The sequence below is a fragment of the Orcinus orca genome, chromosome 19 (genome assembly GCF_937001465.1).
Source record: "Orcinus orca chromosome 19, mOrcOrc1.1, whole genome shotgun sequence".
NCBI classification, from domain to species: domain Eukaryota; kingdom Metazoa; phylum Chordata; class Mammalia; order Artiodactyla; family Delphinidae; genus Orcinus; species Orcinus orca.
Genome location: NC_064577.1, coordinates 12,919,027 through 12,937,783, shown reverse-complemented (window position 1 = coordinate 12,937,783; position 18,757 = coordinate 12,919,027). Strand labels below are relative to the sequence as shown.

Here is an 18,757-nt window from a genome sequence, read left to right as displayed (position 1 = left end):
TGTGTGACCTTTGTGACTCAGGGACACATCTGGGCTCCCACACCCAGACTGGCAAGAATCGAGGGTATCTGTGCTACAAAGCTACCTCATTACGTCAGCGCATCCACTCATTTTACGGGTGAAGCAACGAAGGCTCAGAAGGTTAAAACTCAAAACCAGATCTGTTTGAGCCCATCTGCTCAAGCTGTGTGTTGAAACTGGCTCAGATAAGTGGAGAGGCTGTTCTACAAGGGTAGCGGGTGATAACCAGGCAGGGGCATGGCGGGGACAAGACACTAAACTTGCTTGTGGATTTTGTATGAGGAGTTGTGGAAAATAGGCTGGAGACATGGGTTGGAGTCAGACTGTGGACACCCTCAATATCACCCTAAGGGAAAGGGAATTCACACAGGTTCAACCATGCCCGCCCCCTCTGTGCCTGACACCTGCACATGTCACACTCATAATCCTCACCACACAGATGCTCATTTTACAGCAGGGGAAACTGAGGCTCAGAGAGGTTAACCGACTTAGCTGCTCAGGGTCATGACTATTGGATGGTGGAACATAGCTTGAACCCGGATCTGACCACTGCCAATCTCATGGTCCTTCCTCTGAATATTCACGCTGCTTCCCGGAAGTGAAGATTTTACCAGCCAGCTGAGAGGCACTGAAAGCTTATACTCTGTCTTGCGGGTTGCACTGTGAACAACGGGTCTGGGTTGTGGGAGCTCCATCAGGGCTGGGACGTCTGTTTTGGACAGACCATTGCAATTGTCTGGGCAGGAAGGGGGCTGCATCTCAGAAGCATGTGATGATCTAATGATGTGACAACGTATGTGCCACGGATTGAATTGTGTCCCCTCCAAAGTCATATGTTGAAGCCCTAACTGCCAATGTGATGGTATTTGGAGATAGGGCATTTGGGAGGTAATTAGGGTTAAAAGTGGTCATAGGGTGGGGCCCTAATCCGATGGGATTGGTGTCTTTATAAGAGGAAAAGGAGACACCTGAGAGCTTTCTCTCCCTCTCCCTCCCTCCCTCCATCTCTCCCTCCCTCTTTCTTTCTCTCTCTCTCTCCCTCTCCCGCCACCAGTGCAAGAAGAAGGGCCGTGTGAGGACACATCGAGAAGGCCACTGTCTCCAAGCCAGGAAGAGAGGCCTCACCAGAAATTGAATTTGCCAGCAATTTGACCACGGACTTCTAGCCTCCAGAACTGTGAGAAAATAAATGTCTGTGGTTTAAACCACCCAGCCCATGGTATTTTATTATGGCAGCCGGAGAAGACTAGTGCAGTGTGCAAGGGAGTTTCAGAGATGCAATCAACAATATAGCCCTTGGTTATTGATTGACTAACGATGTGGAGGTTAGGGAAGAAGGAGATATCAAGGATCACAGATGATTTTGCAATTTTGAACCCATGTGTTGAGGGAAAAAGTCTGTAGAAATGGCAGAGTCCAGAATGACAGAAAACCAGTGCCTATATCATAAAAATGAAAGACAATACAGAAAAGACATTACTCCTAAGCCTGCTAGGTCCCTTCCACAATGGATGACTGCCACCGAGACCAGGGATATGGCTGTTTGGTGATACTTGTGATGTGGGGCAGAGCAGAAGACATTTCCAAAATCAGAGGGCTTTTCCAGAGCAATGTTCAGGAAACCTGACTCTCTTTTCAAGTCTGGTTGGGAAATAGCTTGGAGACATGAGTTTGGACTGGACTGCAGTTCCTCTGGACCCTGGGAGCCTGTGATCTGTGATGGGAGGGTGATGTGGTGAGGTGCCTTCTGTTACAGAAGTGAAGCTTAAGATGTGACCCCTCGGGCAAACCACTTACCCTTCCAAGGTCTCACCTTCCAAGTCTGAAAAACAAGGGCCTTGGCCTCCATGATCTTCCAAATTGTGCCGTTTGATTGGACATGATCCGTTCCTTTGAGCCTCGGCCCTTCTCACCTGGCAGAACGGCATGGCGTCCTGGAACCCGAGGGATGTACTGAATGAATGTTTATTTCCTTCCCTGAACCTGGCACTGTGCCCCTGGTCTGCTGTGCAGTGTGGCCACATGGAGCCCCAAGTCCCAGCCCTAGACTGACCCTCTGCCCTCAAAACCAGGGCTCCAGGGGAGTGATGGGATGAACCCGAGGGGCAGTCCCTGGGGGCTGGAATTGCGAGCCTGTGGTTGGGGGTCTGCGGTGGAAGGGGGAGCCCCAGGCAGGCACCTTTAGCTCCGGGAACTCCCTCCTAGCGGCATCCGAATTCCCGCTCTGCACATGTCAACCATCATAGGCTGCAACCTTGGACTCCTGCATCCCCTCTACCCTGTGCCAGGGATGAGGGCATCCTCTCGGGCCAGAGAGGCCATTTTCTACCTCCACATGGAGTGCGAGGGCCATAAGCTGAGGGCCAGGAGCTGGGACCGCGGAGAACAAACCAGGACCGGAAGGGAGGAAGGGAGTCGGCCCGCAATTCAGAAGTGTTCCACCAGGGGGCACCAAACACACGGGGAAACACCCGCCTGGCTTCCTTTGGCAAACATGGGCCCGGGCCCTTCCCAAAGCTCCAGTTCAGGGTGAGGCCAGCTCCCTGAGGACCCTTTAGATCTTGAAGCTGGGAACTACAGGGGGAAAAAAAAAAACAACAACGAGGATCAGGTGCCACTGTTGAACTGGCTTTGAGTGAGAGATAGGACTCCTCCGGGAGAAGGACTTGGGAGCGGGGATGCTGTAGGGTTTGCAGTGGACTTGGCAGGTAAGAGACACGGGTACCAGCGGCCCTGCCAGCTCAGAGCAGCCGCTGGTATTTCTTCCTGAGGAGACAAGCTACCCTTATGCTGCTTTGGTCTTGGTCAGCGTGGGTGGGAGTCCCTGTAAGTGTGAAAGAAACAGGACAAATGGCTGCATGTACCTCTTGAAGGTCCCAGGGCTGATGGGGGCCATATGGGGTCAGAGCCTTGATAGGAATAGCGTCAGCTTCACAGGTCCTCACCTCCTGCTTCTCAGCCCCCATCCGTCCAACCCTGGCTGCCCCTCGAGTCTCACCTGTTTATATTTGGGTGCCTGCAGTGAGGGCCTCACCAGCGTTTACCAATTACCCTGTTTTCACCAGCCTTCACCCCCTACCGATGGAAAAAGATGGGAGGATTTGTCACCTCTGGGAAAACCCTGAGACCCTCTGATACCGCCATGATACGACCTTTCTCTCCGGAAGCAGATGGCATCGACAAACTGCCTCTGTTGTTCTTCGCAAGATATATTAAAACCTGTGTGCCCTTTTCCCAGAAAAGAGACTAGACTTCCAGTAAGGAGAGAATCTTTTTTTTTTTAAATTAATTAATTTAGTTAGTTAGTTAGTTTTGGCTGTGTTGAGTCTTCATTGCTGTGCGCGGGCTTTCTCTAGTTAGGGCGAGCGGGGGCTACTCTTTGTTGCGGTGCATGGGCTTCTCATTGCCGTGGCTTCTCTAGTTGTGGAGCACGGGCTCTAGGCTCGCAGGCTTCAGTAGTTGTGGCACGTGGGCTCAGTAGTTGTGGCTCGCGGGCTCTAGAGCGCAGGCTCAGTAGTTGTGGCGTGCGGGCTTAGTTGCTCCGTGGCATGTGGGATCTTCCCGGACCAGGGCTTGAACCCGTGTCCGTCCCCTGTATTGGCAGGCGGATTCTTAACCACTGCGCCACCAGGGAAGTCCCAGGAGAGAATCTTTTGCTTGGAGGTTGTAGAGGCTTTCAAGGTTTCCATTGGAGAATAGTGAGATGCTTGCCCTCCACGGGGTGAATTAGGTGAGAGAGCTATGGTTGGGTGGTGTCACTACTGAACCTGCCATAAATAATGGCCACGGGGGGCCAGTATTTCTAAGGAAAGTTGTGAGAGGGATCTGAATGCCTTCCCCCCTCACAACAGCTGCCACCAGGCCAGTTGTGGGCAGCAAACCTACCTGGCTGTGTCTGTCCCAGGGGCTGGTGAGCCAGACCAGCTCGGGCGCTTAGGATATTTAAAGAAATACTGTCTTTCACAGAGGGGGTAATATCTGAATATGCTTGGCATTTTCCTGGATAGAGACTAAAGAAGCATTTAGAAAACAAAACCATTTTTTCAAATGAACTCTTCTGTGTTACTTGGTGCCCAGAAATCTTTGCCTTACTACAATCAAAAGAATCTAAGCAAGGTGACCTGGGAGAGGAGAGAAGAGATACCAGGTACCATTACTACATCCAAACTGGGGCCCACCACCAGCATCATGACGTCCACCAATGGAAACATGATGGGGTTTACAGGTGGAGGACAAAGTTGGCAAACAGGCACGTGTAGCATCGAAGCATACAATCAACAGAGCAAAAGGCAACCTATGGAATGGGAGAGAATATCTGCAAATCCTACATCAGACAAGGGGTTAATATCCAGTATAAAGAACGAACTCCTACAACTTAACAACAAAAAACAAACAACCCAATTATAAATATAGGCAAAGGACTTGAATAGACATTTCTCCTAAGAGGATATACAAATGGCCAACAAACACATGAAAAGATGCTCCACGTTTATAATCATTAGGGAAACGCAAACCGAAACCATGATGAGATACCCATTGTGGATGGCGGCTATCAAAAAAACAAAAACAAAAAAACAAAAGACCAGAAACAAAAAACCCAGAAAATAACAGGTGTTGACAAAGATATGGAGAAATCGGAACCCTTGTACACTGTTAGAGGAAACGAAAAATCCTGCCTTTTTCTGAACATACATCTCATGAGGAAGCCTGTAACTTAGCTGCACCTGCACCAGCACAGGATGACTGCCTCACCTTTTTCTTATTTCCAATCCCCTTTCCCCACGCTTCCCACACCTCAGACCACCCTGCTTCTTTATCCCATAAATACCTCGAGGCCCTTGCCTTCAAGGAGGTGGAGCTTAGATCAGTTCTCCCATCTCCCGGCCTCATGAATAAACCCTTTCTCTGGTGCAAACCTCAGCGTCTCAGCGTTTGGCTCGCTGCACGTCGGGCAAACAAACCTGGCTTGGTGACAACATGAGGTACCTACAGTGGTCAAACTCATACAGACAGAAAGTAGAACGGTTGTTACCAGGGCTGGGGGCAGGGGGAAATGGGAGGTGGTGTTTTGGGTTTTAGTTGGTGGTTATAGGGTTTTAGGGTTTTAGTTTTCCAAGATGAAGGAGTCTGGAGGTTGGTTGCACAACCATGTGAATGGATTTAACGCTACTGAACTGTATACTTACAAATGTTTGAGATGGTCAATTTTATGTTTCACCACAATTAAAAAAAATTTGTTTTAAAAAGAGGCAGGCCGGGGCTTCCCTGGTGGCGCAGTGGTTAAGAATTCCCCTGTCAATGCAGGGGACACGGGTTCGAGCCCTGGTCCGGGAAGATCCCACATGCCGCGGAGCAACTAAGTCCATGCGCCACAACTACTGAAGGCCTTGCACCTACAGCCCGTGCTCTGCAACAGGAGAAGCCACCGCAATGAGAAGCCCGCGCACCGCAATGAAGAGTAGCCCCTGCTCAGCGCAACTAGAGAAAGCCTGCGCGCAGCAACGAAGACCCAACGCAGCCTAAAATAAATAAATTAAATAAATAAAAATAAAAAAAGAGGCAGGTCTAATGGAGGAAGGCTCTGTCTCTTCCTGAGTTTAGCTCTTGGAGCTGAGGGTTCTAGGGTAGGGAGTAGGGGTCCCAGCTCTGCACCTTTAGCGCTAAGAGAGCTTGAGGTTCCCCTGGGGGTGGGGGTGGATATTGCCTCCTTCCTTCAGCAAAGAAGCTGCTACCTTGTTCTCCAGCTACCAAAAGACTTAGCAAGGCCCAAGCAATTGTAGGGCCAGCAGAGCCATTCTTCTCCACGGCTGTGAGCACTTTGAACTGTTTGGGAAATGAAAGGATTTCAGGGGACTCAGCCTGGCTACACTTATCTCCAGGGCTGTGAGCCAGGATCATGCCTTGCATTTTCAAAAGTATTTTCCTTCCAAGATATTCAAGTTGTCGTCTGTGACCTTTGGTTCCAACTATAATTTTAGCCAAGGTTAAATCAAAACGTTTGAAGCTCACAGCTCATATTTCCACAATATACTTTGTGAAGTGTTCTGTCTGGTGTCCTGTCTTTTTTCTTTTCTTAAAGAATTTTTATTTTATATTGGACTATAGTTGATTTACAATGTTGTGTGAGTTTCAGATGTACAGCAAAGTGATTCAGTTACATGTACACATATATCTATTCTTTTTCAGATCCTTTTCCCATATGGGTTATTACAGAGTATTGAGTAGAGTTCCCTGTGCTATACAGCAGGTCCTTGTTGCTTATCTATTTCATAATAATGTGTATATGTTAATCCCAACCTCTTAATTTATCCCTCCCCTGCCACCTCTCCCCTTTGGTAACCAAAAGTTTGTTTTCTGAGTCTGTGAGTTTGTTTCTGATTTGTAAATAAGTTCATTTGTGTCCTTTTTTTTAAGATTCCACATATATTCCACATATAAGTGATAGTGTATGATATTTGTCTTTCTCTGTCTGACTGGCTTCACTTAGTATGATAATCTCTAGCTCCATCCATGTTGCAGCAAGTGACATGATTTCATTCCTTTTCAGGGCTGAGTAATACTCCATTGTATATATGTACCACAACTTCTTTATCTGTTCCTCTGTTGATGGACATTTAGGTTGCTTTCATGTCTTGGCTATTGTAAATAGTGCTACAATGAACATTGGGGTGCATGTATCTTTTTGAATTATGGTTTTCTGTGGATATATCCCCAGGAGTGGGATTGCTAGATCATATAGTAGCTCTATTTTTAGTTTTTTAAGGAACCTCCATTCTGTTCTCCATAGTGGCTGTATCAATTTACATTCCCACCAACAGTGTAGGAGAGTCCCCTTTTCTCCACACCCTCTCCAGCATTTATTGTTTGTAGACTTTTTGACGATAGCCATCCTGACTGGTGTGAAGTGATACCACATTGTAGTTTTGATTTGCATTTCCCTAATAATCCTGTCTTTTTTCTTCTTGTTCTGTAGGAATGTCTTCTACATTCTAGATATTCACCCTTTGTTGATTTTCATGCAGAAAATATCTCTGTTCAGTCTGTCACCATCTTTTAACTTTGGTGTCCTTTTTTGAACAGGAAGCCTTGATTTGTGATGTAATCAAACTTAAAAATTTTTCCCCTTACAATTTGTTTTGAGGATCGTGTTTAAGTATCTACTACCCCTGACTACCAGGTTACAAAGATATGTCTTACATTTTTCAATATTAGATCCACAGTTTTAGTCTCTCACATTAAGGTCTTTAATCCATTTGGGGTTTCCTTCACATATGCTTAAGATAGGCACCCACCTTTATATTTCTCCATCTAGCCAATTGTTAAAATACCATATATTAAACAGCCCACCTTTTCCTCCACTGATTTATGGTACTGCCTCTGTATACCTAGACCTGCCTTTGAGTTCTCTGTTTAGTTTCTTTAATCTATTTATTCCTGCACAATGTCACACTGTTTTTAGCACTTGGCTTTGTAATATGTCTCAGTATTCAGTGTGTTCTTCCTCTTTGCTCTTCTTTTTCAAGTTTCATTTCCCCTTATAAATTTGGAGTTAGTTTGCACCATCTCCACCCAAAGTCTGGAATTTTTATTGGAATTACATTGAATTTGTACATTAATTTGGAGGAATTTGGCATCTTTACAATTGCTAAGTCACATTATCCATGAATATGGTATATCTCTCCATTTGTTCAGGTCTTTTTTATATCCTTTAATAAAGTTTTAAATTTTACTTCAAAAAGATCTTATGTAGTTTTCATTATATAAGATCATAAATACTTGATAGTTTCTGATGCTATTGTGAAAGGTAATTTTATTTTCTCTTATATTTTCAATTGGTATTGACTACTGCTGTCAAAACAAACCCTATTGGTTATTGTATGCAGGGCACCATCTCCAGTTATCTTGCTGAACCCTCTTTAGTTCTCTGTCTCTTGACTCAGTTGGGTTTGCTATGTAAAAGAGCATGTCATCTGCAACTAATATCAGTTTTGTCTTTACCCTGTTGACACTTGAACATTTTGTTGTCAGTGGTGATGGTGGTGATGAGGTTCATTGTCTTGGTTAGTGAGGACTTCTAATGCCATACTGAATAGTTATGGTTAAATAACCATATTTGTTTTGTTCCAGACCTTGAAAAGAATGTATGTAAAGGTTTAAGTATGATGTTTGCTGAAGGTTTTATTAAGTTAAAGAAACTCCCTTTTTTTCCTAGTTTTCTAACATTTCATCATAAACTATGTCAAGAATTTCCTGCATGTATGGAGAAGATGAGGTGATTTTTCTTCTCTACTCCATTTGTGTGATGAATTTTACATCAATATATCAATACTTTGGATTTTTAACTACCCATGAAATCTTAGATAGCCCCTATCTGATCCTTATAAGTTATGTTTTTTAAAAACACACCATTGAATTTGACTGGCCAATATTTAATTGATTTGTTAATTAATTAATTAATTTTGCATTAATGTTCACTTTGTTTTCTTTCACTTTCCTTAATCAGTTTTGTCATTATGGTTATACTAGCCTCTAAAATAAGTAAAGCAGCTTTCCCTCTCTCTTATGTTTTCTATCGTATGGGACAACTTGTATAAGACAAACCTCAATAAATGGTAAAAACTGGTTGTGCTTGAAGGTCTGTAGAACAGGGGTTCTTTTGTACATCCAAGCGTTTATACACTTAGTTTTCTATTTGGTCATATGAAATTTTACATTTTTCTAGAAATTTATCCTTTTTACCCAAGTTTTCAGATGCATTGATGTATAATTATTGAGGCAGAAACTTCTGCTCGCCTACCCAATATCCATTCTTCCCTCTTCTTCACCCAAATCGTGTTCCTGGCAGCAACTGTGTTCCAGTGACATGTTTAGCTTCCCAGATACCCTTGCAGGTGGGGAAAGCAAAAACTTTCCCAGACACAGGTTCCACCTCCTACATAAGCTTCATCCCCTCCTCTTCCCCTTTCCTTAGAGGAGAAACAGCCATCTTGCAGCCATAAGGCAAGAAACATGAGCAAGAAAATCCCACACTCAGCTGAACACAGTCCTTTTTGCTTAGTTACTCTTTTCTGAAGTTTGCATGTAGTGTTTCTAAAGGACCTGTGTTTGGTCTTGTTAATTTTTTTTTTTTTTTTTTTTTTTTTTTTGCGGTACGCGGGCCTCTCACTGTTGTGGCCTCTCCCGTTGCGGAGCACAGGCTCCGGTTGCGCAGGCTCAGCGGCCATGGCTCACGGGCCCAGCCGCTCCGCGGCATGTGGAATCTTCCCGGACCGGAGCACGAACCCGTGTCCCCTGCATCGGCAGGTAGACTCTCAACCACTGCGCCACCAGGGCAGCCTGAGGTACTTTTTTAAAAAAATGCTTTCAAGGGAGATCAACTTCTAGAACAGTAAAGTGAGGATCTTGGTGAACCACTCTCCCATAAAAACAACAAAAACACTGGCAATACAACTAAAGTCAACCATCTGAGTACTCTAGATGTACCAAAGCCACTGACTGAACTGAAAATTATCTAGCCAAGAGAAACTACTGAACTTCAACAAGACAGTGGTGTCCAGCCCTCTGTCCCTCCCCAGCTTGGTGGGCCAGTAGCCATGAAAAGTTAGCAGTCTCAAAGCTGATGGAGCAGTCTGATTTCTCTTGGAGTTCTGTTAAAAGCCCATTCCTAGAGCACAGTCAATATTTTTTCCAAGTTAGAAGCTACCCGAAAAATCTCCATTCCCAAGGTGTTATGGCTATTCGATTTGATTCACAGCTGGGGGTGGCGGGAGAGGGAAGGTGGTATCCCTAGGGCATTACCAAAAACAATAGCAATCTTCTAATAATATCTCAGCTGCCTAAGGTTGTGATGTTGGTTGGAACAAACAGAAGCCTGGCCAACAACAACAAAAGTTTTAAAGGAAGCCCTGGAGAACTAGAAAACCACAGGGAACTTTGAAAAGCTCCACCATATTCCTAGGGATCTAGAAGGCTGGGCACACGCACGTGGTTAGGAAAGGCCTTTGGAAAAAGGCTGCAGGCACTCACCTCTGACTGACCTTTAGGCCCTGTGTACTCAGGAAGTGAAAGCTAAGTCTGTTCTGTTAACTGCCTGAAGTTTGAATGTGTGTCTTCAGACACAGATCTCCTTGTCCAAGGGTAGAAGACATACAAGCAAGGCATTTAGCGAAATCTTTAGACCGATCATTGGCTTACCGCTAAATTATACTGAACCAGGAGTGAACCCTAGGAAACCAGACTTTAAAATACGAAGTTAAAAAAAGGGGGGGGGGTGATGCGTAACAGAGAACTCAAGTGCTGTACCCTTCAGGGAATACAGAATCTATAGAATTAATTGAGGAAAGTCACTAACAAGCAGCAACTAGAAAAACAATAACAAAAAAACAGCAGCAACAACAAATCTGGGGAGAAAGAATCTGATTTCAAGTTGTTACAATATATTCTTTTAAATATCTAATTTCTGACAAAAATTTACAAGACATGCAAAGAAACAGAAAAATTTGCCACATAATAGTAAAGTAAACAGCCGGCAGAAAATATCTCTGAGAGGGCACAAAGGTTTAATTTAGTAGACAAAGACTTTAAACCAGCTGCTACAAATATGTTTAAAGACCTAAAGAATACCATGCCTAAAGAATTAAAGTATGACAACAATGTCTCACCACATAGAGACGATCAATAACAACAACAAAAACAGAAATTACAAAGAAGAATCAAATAGAAATTCTGGAGTTCAAAAGCATAGTTACTGAAATGAAAAATTTGCTAAAGGGTCTCAATAGCAAATCTGGGCTGTAAGAAGAAAGAATCAGCAACTTCAAGGTAGGTGAATAGAAATGATCCAATCTAAGGAATAAAAATGAACAGAGCCTCAGAGACCTATAGGATATCATTCAGCATACTAACACACGCATAATAGGAGTCCCAGAAGAAGAGAAAAATAAAGGAAAACAAGAATAGTTTTAAACATAATGACTAAAATCTTCCCAAATTTGATGAAAAGAATTAGTTTTGTTGTACTATGTCTAGGTGTGGTTGAGTTTTTGGTTTTTGGGTTTTGTTTGTTTTTTGTTTTCTCCTTCTTAGATATGAACTTTTTTCAATTTGAGGTCTCTTCTGGAAATTCTTGGTCATTTTTTTTCTTCAAATATTTCATCCTTCTCCATTTTCTTCTTTTTTTTTTTTTTTTACATCTTTATTGGAGTATAATTGCTTTACAATGGTGTGTTAGTTTCTGCTTTATAACAAAGTGAATCAGTTATACATACACATATGTTCCCATATCTCTTCCCTCTTGCATCTCCCTCCCTCCCACCCTCCTATCCCACCCCTCCAGGCGGTCACAAAGCACCGAGCTGATCTCCCTGTGCTATGCGGCTGCTTCCCGCTAGCTATCTGTTTTACGTTTGGTAGTGTATATATGTCCATGCCTCTCTCTCGCTTTGTCACAGCTTGCCCTTCCCCCTCCCCACGTTTTTTTCTTCTTATGAAATTTCCATTACTACTTTAGATTTTCTATTTTTACTTCAATCCTCTGTATCTTAGCTTATTTTCCATATCTTTCTGATGCCTTCTGGGAGAGTTGCTAAAAATGGTCTTCCACCTACTAATTGCTCTTTGTCTATATGCATCTGCTCTTCAATGCATCCATTAAGTAATTCTCTCAGTTTTCATATCCAGCACGTCCTTTGAATTCGTTCATCCTTTATGCTTGCTTCCAGCTTCATGTTTCTGATATCTTCCCTCCTCTCTCTGAGTATATTTGTTACGTTTATTTTAAATGCTTATTCCTTTAATCCATTCGTTCTCTTTCCCTTGGTACAGGGAAACAGGTTCTTCTGTCTGTTGCCTTTCTTTTATAACAGTTACCCTCCTCAGACATCCCATTATTTTCCCCTCTGAACTCATGTGTCCTTGGAACCACCAATGACCTTGGCCTGGCGGTGTGTACTTGGGCAGTCAGAGAGTCTCTGTGTTGCTGTCTGAAAGCAACCACTCCCCCTTCCGTCTCCCAACCAGGCAATATTCTTTCTCAGTAAATCTTCCAGAACCTCCTCCCCAGACATTGCTCTTTTCCAGGGGCTACCTCCCTCTTGCAACTCTCTGTCCCTTGCAAGAGGGAACATTTAAGTGTGTCCAGCCTGGGTGCCCCTGTATCTGCTCCAAGGCTGCCTCCCCCTCACCTCACTGCTCCGGGCTGGTATCACATTGGCACTGGGCTGATGCTATTTTCTTGCCAAACAGTGGAAATAGGGTGTGCAGTGATCTTCCCAGCAATGTAAAGGAGAGAAATGGCATGGTCCGAGCCCCTCTGACTTTTTTTTTCTTTTTCTTTTGGTATCTGGCCCTCTTCTGCTCTAGGCTACCATTAGAGAGAGAGAGAGAGATAGAGAGAGAAATCCAACCACTTTCTGTTTCCCTAGGGTTTTCTTCTTAGTTTTTATGTTCGGTTCTGGTATCCCTCAACCTCCCTCCCATCTCTGCAGCATCTCAGGACAGGAGCAAAGAACCTCTCCTGGTTTTCAATCTTGTGGGAAACCTGAAGTCAGCCTCATGTGTTGTGGCTGAAGATGAATTTTAATCTCCAAGCCTCCATTCTTTTCTTCTCTGTAATGAGAAGTTTGGAACAAATGATCTCAAGTTGTCCTAGCTCTAAAATTCTGTGATTCCATGCAGTACACGCAGAGGCGGCAGGTAAGAGACATTGAGATATTTTAAGACCACACAATTTCCAAGGTGATATAGAGACATAAGGGGGGGGACACCCAACGAGAGAGAGTTATTAACGAAAATGAATGTCAAGTTAGAGGGTGGAATGTCAGTCAAGTTTCAAGGAATGAGAAGGGGAGGGTATTGACAGAGAAGGAGAAAGGTGTCACAAGAGAAAGGGAAAACCACTGATTGGGAAACGGTTTGGAGGAGAATCGGCAAGTGTTGAGAATGACAAATGCAATTAACCCACCATGGGAGCAGATGCCATCTTTTCTTTCTAATTTATTAGGAAATATTTCTGACTTACCAATAGTACACAGAATAACATAATGAACACTTGTGTGCCCAGTGCCCAATCTAAAAGATTACTCACGACCCATATATAGCAACCTTCTCTCCACCATCACCAAGAGGTAGTAGCCATTATCCTAATTCAGTGTTTATCATTCTCAGTGGTTCTTTATACTTTTACTTCATATACGTATGCAAGGCAATATTTTGTCTTTGAAAAATCAGTTTTCATGTTTGAAGACAGAAGTATGATGACTATGTATTGAAAGACTTGTTTGAGGTTAAAAAAAAAAAAAAGTGTCAATGCTGAAGGAGTCCCAGGAGAGGAGAATAATAAAATAGATGGAATAACTTGGATCAGAGCATGAGAAACTTCTTTCTGCTCATTAGGTCTCTCCAAGGCGATGACACAGTGACTGGCAGAAGCTCCCGTAGCTGGACCGAGAGTGTTGGCCCCCTTCCTGATGGAGAGCCACACTCCTAGGACATCAAGAGCAGAAGGAAAGGGATGGTTTCAGCTGCTGCCTAGCAGAGCCGTTCATTTGGATCAGTGGTAGTTCACTTCTCAGAAACACCAGCGTTGGGAAATCAGGCATCAGAACACAGCAGGGAGTCATTTATCATTTCAGAGACAAGCCCCGGAGCAGGCTGAGGTTTGGGGCCAGGCACCAAGGTCAGAGTTGGCCCATGACTATTCATTGAGATGAATACAACCAAGGTTCTGCCTCATCCTTTCCCTGTAAGAAGCCCTTGAAACTGCCTCTGAAGGGGCCTGTCATCCTCAGCCTCAGCAGACTGCTGAAAGGGAATAAGAGAACCATTCTGTGAAAAGATGGCTGGGGTCAGGGAGGCCCTGGCTTTGCACGATCCTACTAGTGACAACCCAACTGGGCCATCTGTAGACAACCCAACCCTGCTGGGTACATCACTCAGCCCTTAACCCTGCTGCAACAAACAGATTAAAAACACACTCCCACTAAGTATAAACGCACTCGACACTAAGTATAATTTGCATCGACACTAAATATAATTTTGGGGAAAAAAATGTTAGAGGATTTTTGTAAACACACTTTTGAAATTTTTGTCTATAAATAACTCATTTAATTCGCAATTTGCTTTGATTTTTTTCCAAAAATCTGTGCATAATTGGGAATTTTTGAGAAATGAAGAAATCAAATCCACAGATTACTTGCAAATGTGTGAAACACTGTATGAATGCTAAAATTAACACTTCATGAAGTTGGAATACCATGTTTGTATGCATTTAATTAAACATTTATTCTTTATTTTTCATTCTGTATTCTCGAGCCAACAATCACTTCCAGGCTTCAAACATTGTCGCAAGCTCTTGAAAAGCTCATAGACCCTGGGCCCTGGGCCCACAGGGCCTGGAGGATAAACAACCCAGCTGGGGAGATTTTATGGGAGGTGCCTGGGTCTGTGGGCCTTGATTGGCTCCTTTGTCCCAACTCCCTACTCCTCCCTACTCATGGTCACTTGTGGTGGTAGTAGGGGCAGCATCTTGAAGACAACATTCTCAGATGTAGTCACCAGAGTTTATTTCCTATTTTCTCCCCCAATCACCGTAAGACTGGGAACCTTGTTTTGTTCACTGCTGTACCCCCAGCCTAGAATAGTGTCAGGCACATCACAGATACTCAACGTAAGTATTTGTTGAATGCATGCTCATTTCTGGGAAATGGGATTGGATGCTGGATCAATAGGGCTCCAGCTGTATCAATTTTGTTTGAATGATGGACAGTGAGAATATATTCACTCATTACCCTTCTAATTCAAAAATAACATATTTTCACAATGAGATATCACTTCATACCCATCAGGATAGCTTCTTTCAAAAAACCCCAGAAATAACAGGTGTTGGTAAGGATGTGGAGAAATTGTAACTCCTGTGCTCTGCTGGTGGGGATGTTACATGGTACAGCCGATATGGAAAACAGTGTGATGGTTCCTCAAAACTGAAAATAGAACTACCATATCAATCATTCCAGCAATCCCTCTTCTGGGTATATACCCAAAGGAAATGAAATGAGTACCTCAAAGAGATATCCGTACTCTTATGCTAATTGCAACATAAACACAGTAGTCAAGATATGGAAACAACCTACGTGTCCGTCAGCCAACGAATGGGTATAGAAGATGTGGTGTATATGTGAACGACGGAATATTATTCAGCCTTCAAAAAGGAAGGAGATCCTGCCTTTTGCAACAACATGGGTGAACCTCAAGGACACTACACCACATGAAGCAAGCCAGGCACTGAAAGATAAAAACAGCATGATCTGATGGATATATGGAACCTAAAACAGTGGAATACAGAGGAGCAGAGAGTAGAATGGTGGTTCGAGCAGTGGGGATCTGAGGGGAGTAGGGAGATGTTGATCTAAAGGTACAAAGTTGCAGCTGTGTGGGATGAATAAGCCTAGAGATCTAGCATACAGCATGACGACTATAGTTAATAATACTGTCTTGAATGCCGGAAACTTGCTAAGAGAGTAGATTTCAGGTGCTCTCACCAGACACACAAAAAATGGTAACTATGTGAGGTAGCTATGTTAATTAGCTTGACTGTGGTTACCATTTTCACTATGTAGATGTATATCAAATCATCGTGTTGTGCTCCCTAAGTATATACGATTCTTACTTGAAAAATAAAATAAATTTGTATATATTTTTCTTTTTTCCAAATAATCAGCTAGTTACCCCAATACCATTTGTTTAATAATCCACACTTTCTCCACTGGTTGAATGCCACATTAGCATACAACGCATCCTTATATAAACTTGGGTCTATTTCTGGGCTTTCTATTCTGATTCAGTGTAGCAAGGATCACAAACTGTGGCACTGTGGGCTCAACAGACCTCCAGATGTGTGTTTCAACTTGTTTTGGTTTTGGCCGGAGGTGTTTTTGTTTTTTTGTTTGTTTTTTTTTTTTTTTTGCAGTACGCGGGCCTCTCACTGTTGTGGCTTCTCCCGTTGCGGAGCACAGGCTCCGGACGCGCAGGCTCAGCGGCCATGGCTCACGGGCCCAGCCGCTCCGCGGCATGTGGGATCTTCCCGGACCGGGGCACGAACCCGTATCCCCTGCATCGGCAGGCGGACTCTCAACCACAGCGCCACCAGGGAAGCCCCGGAGGTGTTTTTTAAGCCTGTGAATTTTAATACCTTTAGGGCAGTGGTCCCTAACCTTTTTGGCACCAGGGACCGGTTTCGTGGAAGACAATTTTTCCACAGACGGCAACGCGAGCAATGGGGAGCGGCAGGTGAAGTGTCGCTCACTCGCTCGCCCCTGCTCACCCGCTGCTGTGCAGCCCGGTTCCTAACAGGCCGCGGACCGGTACTAGTCCGTGGCCCAGGGGTTGGGGACCCCTGCTTTAGGGGGTCTAGAGAGTCAGTTCTGTCTTAGACCAAGTTACTCGCCCAAGCTCTTAGGTTATTGAGTTTTTTCTGTCTCGAGTGACACTAGCAACATTAATATTTTATCTTTATAACATATTTTAGTATGGAGCAGTGGACATTCAGTCTTGTTATTCTTCTTTTTCAATATTTAAGTGCTCTAATTCTCCAAATAATTTAGACATTATTTTGTCAGCTTCTGGGGAAAAAAAAATCTCTCTGGGATTTTGATTGCAAGTACGTCAAGTTCCTAAATCCATTTGGACAGAATTTACCTCTTTACAATATTGAGTCATTATTCAGAAGTGTAAGTCTCTACTCAGTTCTTTTATATCACTGAGTAAAAATTGAAAAATTTCTTTTTGAAGATCCTGCATATTTCTCGCTAAATTTATTTATTTCTTAGAATTTCTTTTGTTGCTGCCTGCCAAGACGGATGGATATCTTTTTCTCATTTTTTTTCAAGATTACAAAAATAACATGTGGTCATTGTACAAAAACAAATTAAACAGTATAGGAATATAAAGAACCGTCACCCCACCCCCATGTCATTCTGTCCCCAGAAATATGGTGCTATCCTTCTAGGGCCGTGCTTAACTATACACACACCGCAGGCACACATGCATGCACGCGTGCGCGCGCGCACACACACACACACACACACACACACACACACACACACAGACTACACATTCTGTTCTGCATCTTGCTTTTGTCTCATAGCAATTTATCACAGAAACCTCTACATGTCCATGCATATAAATGAACCTCAATCTTCTTATAAATAGCGTAGAATTACATTAACTTCTAATTGTTTTTCACTAATTAACCGTTCTCTTGGATTTTCACAGTACATGATCACAGCATCTGTCATTACGAAAAAAAGAAAAAGAAAAAAATAGAAAACTTTTTTTTGTCTTTTTGCAATAGACAGAGCATCTAAAACAATGTCCAATGATTGTAGTGACAGAAGAAAACCTGTCATGTCTCTAATTTTAACAAAAATGTCTTTAATGGAAATTATAACGTTATCTGTTGGGTTCAGATATTTTTTATCATGTTGATAAAGTGTCTTTGTGTACTAATAATTTGGAATTTTTAAAATCAGGATGGATGTTGAATTTTCCAATGCATTGTTGGCGTATATCCCAATGATCATGTCTTTTCTCCTGAGACATATTTACAGAATTAATTTTATTAATAGACTTCTAATATTAAACCATTTTTGTATTCATGGTCCTGGTGAATTATTCTTTTAAACTCACACTAAATTAAATTTGATAATGTTTTCATTAAGATTTTCTTTTTTTTTAAATTGAAGTATAGTTGATTTACAAGGATTTTCATACTTGAGATTGTGTCTGGCCTGTTTTTTTCTTTCTTTGTCTACAATTAGTTCTTCTATAAAGCTCTGCTTTCAGCTTACAGCCAAACATTCTTTTAATTCTCAAAAGAAGTACAGCACAAACTGGTTTAATGCTCCTGGGAACACAGCTAAACCACATCGCTAGCCCCTTGCAACATAACTAGTCATGTGACCGGTTCCCACCAGAGGTCAGTGAATGGACATGGCGATGGGTTTGTTAAGAGCAGAAGGGCCTTTGCTTTCTTTCTTTCCCTTCCGTAGCGACCTTGGAGGTCATGGAGCTGCGAGATGGAAGGGGCTTACACTTTTCACTGCTTGGAAGAGAATCTCCCAGGAGAGCTGCCCCACTGAGAAAATCCATATTGGACCTTGGTAAGCTATTGAGACTTGTTACAGCAACTAACATCAACATAGTTGACCAATACAAGGAATTTCCAGAACGTCCATTTTGAAATGTATTTAATATAGTTTATCTGTGTGATTCCACTTACATGGAATCTAAGACATGGAAAATAACATAGACAAAAAGTGGTTTCCTCACACCCAGTACTCTGTGTGTACCTAGCACTGTGCTGGCCTATATGGCAGGAAATATTTTTTGAGACATTAACCTAGATCTTTCTTCCTCCTGATATTTTTCCCCCCTCTCCCTTTTCAAACAGGTAATTGTCTCAGAGGGAGGATGGGACAGGATAGAAAACAGAAAATATTATGCCTATTGGTTCCCAACAACCTAAATCCATCAGGTTTTCCTAGATGCCTCAGAGGCAAATATCAAGATGGAAAAGTGGAGGTAGGGGGTGAAGGGTGGTAAGAAAGCTGGGCTCACCCAAGGAGGGAAGAGGAGAGGAGTGGGGGAGAGCACAGACTTCTGTGAATCCCAGACAGCCCTGCATCTTGACCCACAGCTCTGGAAAAGGCAGTGAGACCCCAGGGAGGGATGGTGGGTGATG

The 18,757-nt window shown here is 43.3% G+C and overlaps 1 protein-coding gene across 1 annotated transcript in view; it reads left to right on the top strand.

The window, feature by feature from the left end:
- Nucleotides 1–8,643, top strand: part of PIK3R6 (phosphoinositide-3-kinase regulatory subunit 6) — a 65,534-nt gene extending 56,891 nt beyond the window's left edge. The window contains exon 22 of the transcript XR_007473340.1: nucleotides 1,076–8,643. The gene's annotated coding sequence lies outside the window, so the exon portion shown is untranslated. The remainder of the gene's footprint in view (nucleotides 1–1,075) is intronic.
- Nucleotides 8,644–18,757: the final 10,114 nt, after the last annotated feature.